This window comes from Alosa pseudoharengus, unplaced genomic scaffold (genome assembly GCF_046254945.1).
Source record: "Alosa pseudoharengus isolate Yale_2024_CS ecotype anadromous, Long Island Sound unplaced genomic scaffold, YU_APseudo_1.1 YU_APseudo_1.1_scf_4, whole genome shotgun sequence".
Lineage (NCBI taxonomy): Eukaryota > Metazoa > Chordata > Actinopteri > Clupeiformes > Clupeidae > Alosa > Alosa pseudoharengus.
The window spans coordinates 2,252,659-2,257,237 of record NW_027468774.1 but is presented as its reverse complement, the minus strand read 5'-3'; positions in this window follow the sequence as shown (position 1 = coordinate 2,257,237).

Genomic DNA, 4,579 nt, shown 5'->3' with positions numbered 1-4,579 from the left:
ACATTACATATCCACATTACATATCCTAATTACATATCCTATTCCCACATTACATATCCTATTACCACATTACATATCCTATTCCCACATTACATATCCTAATTACATATCCTATTCCCACATTACATATCCTATTCCCACATTACATATCCTATAAATTGGGATATTCCACTGTTGAATAAGTAAGTTGGGATATTCCGCTGCTGAATAAGTAAGTTGGGATATTCCACTGTTGAATAAGGGTAACTAGGGAAGGGTAACTAGTATCTTACTGTGATATTGCTGCATTTCAGCACTATATTAAATGCCAAGTATGATACTGCACTTTACTCTTCCGTAATGTAGACATACTTGGTGTTGTGTTGTGTTGTGTTGTATGCACTTCACTCTTCCGTAATGTAGACATACTTGGTGTTGTGTTGTGTTGTGTTGTATGGGTGTTATCGTGATGTGTGGTGGTCCTAATGTTGTCTGTCTCTATGGTGATGTGTGGTGGTCCTAATGTTGTCTGTCTCTATGGTGATGTGTGGTGGTCCTAATGTTGTCTGTCTCTATGGTGATGTGTGGTGGTCCTAATGTTGCATTTCTCTATGGTGATGTGTGGTGGTCCTAATGTTGTCTGTCTCTATGGTGATGTGTGGTGGTCCTAATGTTGTCTGTCTAGCTGATGAGCTGTATGGTGAAAGGTACATTTCTGAAAGTATCAATAAACATCCACCTGCACACAGGTCACCACCTGTAAATAATAATAAGAAACAGAACACAGGCAGAGCAGCCAAACAGGACATGATGGAAACTACACCACCTACAGGTAAAAGAGGGACGTAATAGGGCTGCATAGGCCTGTCGCGATATTCAATAAATCAATTAATCGCATGATAATTAAAATTAGCTCGATAATTTTTCTGGCCACGATAAATGCCATTTGCATGCTTGTTTGTTTTCCTCGTCTCCCTCTCCCTCTCGGGTCCTTAGAGTAACCATGAGTGAACCCTCATGTCAGTCACTTGTCAGTCGCATGGTGTGTGGGGAGGCGGAACTACTGGCGTATCCTACCACAGAGTGCAGCTAAAGAGCCGCGTGAGAAGTATACCGGTAGGCACTAGGCAGAGAGAAAGCTAGTTGCGAGACAAAAAATATGGAATTGGTTTCTAAGCCAAACGCGACAGCTGCAGTGTGGGAGCATTTCGGATTTAAACCGAATGCCCGTGGTGAACCACTGAACGTGTACGAGTCGGTGTGTCGCATTTGTTGGAAAACAGTCGCAATTAAAAGCGGCAACACAACAAACATGCATATGCATCTAAAACACAATCATCCGCTGCAGTTTTCCCACACAACAAGTGGGCCGTCTTCCTCTTCCCGAGGAAAATTCTCAGAACGACAATATTATCGCTTATCGCAATAATTTCTGAGACAATTTATCGTCAAGCAAAATTTGTTATCGTGACAGGCCTAGGGCTGCACAATTAATCGAATTTTAATCACGAGCGATATTAAAAATGCGTGCTCTATCCATAGAACCAACCTGGCAACCCATAGAACGCTCCGCTACAAAACAAATCAAGCGCTCCTTAAACTTGTCTGACCATGTGCCTGCAGGCAGCCTACCAATGACCGCTGTTCCCTGCACTGCTCAGCCTGATGCACTGCTCAGTTTGTATGCACTGTGGATAGCATTATGTTAACTATTAGTAGGCTAGTTAGATTATACAAAAAACCACGATCAAAAATCAAATGTGTGGTATGTGTGGCGCAGCAGAAGGCCAAGAGCTTGTCCCCCGAAACGGATCATCCGTTGTTCGAAAATATTTCGGATTTCAGGCAAGTGAAGTTAACCAAAAACATAAGCAAAGCAGGGCTCTCAACTCATATCGTGAAACACATCACATGACGTAAACCACACGCCTTTTTTTTATCACGTTAACTTTTAGTCCTTGTTTGCTTCCTCCGATATAGCCTATAATAAGAGTTGAGCTAACGACGGGATCCGTGAATTTATTCATGTATTTTATAAGCTACATGTGCAACCTACAATGCATATGCGTTTCAAGACACAGCCTACGCAAAACGAGTAAACAATAATGAAAATGTAGCCAGTGGTTTACATATCAACGAATGACTAAACCAGGGGTGTCCAAACTGCGGCCCGCCACGCACTTTAATCCGGCCCGCCGAGCATTTATTAGTTTATTATAGGCTGCTCGCTATATCTTTCCAGCGATACACGACGTGGTCAACTTTAGGCTACTGCAAACTGCTTTACACTCTTCTTAGACAACGTTTACAATGTCAATGTCAAAACAGCTTGTTACATCGAGATAGATAGTATCTCTATAGCAGCAGATCTAACTGTTATGCTACTCCATTTGGGAACGTATTTGAGTGCACGAGAGGGAGAGAGCGCGATGGCAACAGTAGTTCCCACTACTGACCATTATAAACTGTAAGAGGGCACAGCCATAGGCACAGCACTAGCCATAGCAAAGAGTCTTTGACAGTGCACCATTTATAAATGATTTAAACAGCATCAAATTAACAGTATTTCTTAAGAAATTAAGTTGTCATTTAAATAATACAAAATGTTATTATTATTATTATTATTATTATTATTAGTGTGTGGCCCGCAGGCCAATTTTCAAAACCCAATGTGGTCCTTGAGTCAAAAAGTTTGGAAACCCCTGGACTAAGCGATTAAACTCAGGAACAAGAAGCAGAGCTTAACTGGCTAATGGGGAGCGTTGGGAGGATTCCCGGTGGGCCGTTAACTTTTCCCCAAATATTAACAAAGTAGCATGCACAAAAAATTAGTTTGGAAGTTTGGAAGTCGCAGTCAAGTCTATATTTGCAGTAATTTAGGGGAGTAAATGTGAAGGAAAGAATTTGGATGAGCCAGATAGCAAGTCCAATATGTTTAGGGAAAAAATATTTTTGTCACTAAAATGAATTAATAATCGTGATAAATAATCGTGATCTCAATATTGATCAAAATAATCGTGATTATCATTTTGGCCATAATCGTGCAGCCCTAGGACGTAACATTAGTTTAGTAAAATAGAACCAGAACCGTTAGTTTAATCATATAGAACTAGAACCATCTATTACAGTTTAGGACACACACACACACGTACATATGTGGAAACACACACACACACACACACACACACACACACACACTGGGATTGACCAGTCAGGATAATCCCCCACAAACAGATGGTAGATTAGCAGTCGTGCCCCATCATACATATCACTCACTGCCTAACACACAGACACACACACACACACACACACACACACACAAACACACATGTACATATGTGAAAACACACTCTCAAACACACACACACACAGACACATGTACATGTGTGGAAACACACTCTCAAACTCAGATTCCTCTCACTGGTTCTCTGGAAGTTTCTCCTCCGGGACACACACACACACACACACACACGGCTGATGGTCACTGATGGTGGAGGTGTCTTTAGCTGTAAACTGGCTGCCAACTGATCCACACACACAGGCACACACACACATATACAGGCACATATACACACACACATACACACAGGCACACACACACACATACACACAGGCACATACACACACACACATACACACAGGCACATACACACACACGCACACACACACACACACACACACACACACACACAGGTACCTTCACACACACCACACACACATACACAGGGCTAGCGGCGGCTAGGGTTTAGGTGTCGTTAGCTGTGCGCTAATCTGGTTTAGCTGCCGCCCACTCACTGATCCTGATGAGGTCACCTGGAGCTCCGCCCACATCCTGCGCCATCATTGGCTGCTGCCCAACACCTCTGGCCTGGATGCCGTGTGTCACTTCCTTAGTAACTGGCTTAGCAACCACCTCCACAAATGGAGCTGTAAACAGATAAACGTCACATGGCATTTCCTCCTCAGACTGATGCTATGGTGAAAACTAGGTCTCACACACACTCACCACACACCAACACACTCACACTCTCACACACTCACCACACACTCACACACTCACACACACCACCACACACTTACACACACCAGCGCTATGGTAAAAACTAGGTCTCACACACACTCACCACACACCATCACACTTTTCACACACTCACACTCTCACACACACTCACCACACACTCACACACACCATCACACACTCTCACACACTCACACACACTCACACTCACCACACACTCACACACACCAGCACTCTGGTGTAAACTAGGTCGTAAGACAGCATCACACACTCTTACACACATTCATCACACACTCACACACACCACCACTCTGGTGTAAACTAGGTCCTGACACGTCACACACTCACACACACCATCACACTCATCACACACATCACACACATCACACACTCCACCACCCCCTTTGAGTCCCTTGTAAAGACAGGTGTGTGTCCTCTCATATTATGGAACTGAATCTATTTTATTAGATGAGTCTAATGTAGAAAGGGTCTGATAAGTGCATTATATCTGAGAGGTCATTCTCTAGCTCCTGTTTGTCCTAATCCTAACCCTAATGTAGAAAGTGCATTATATCTGAGAGG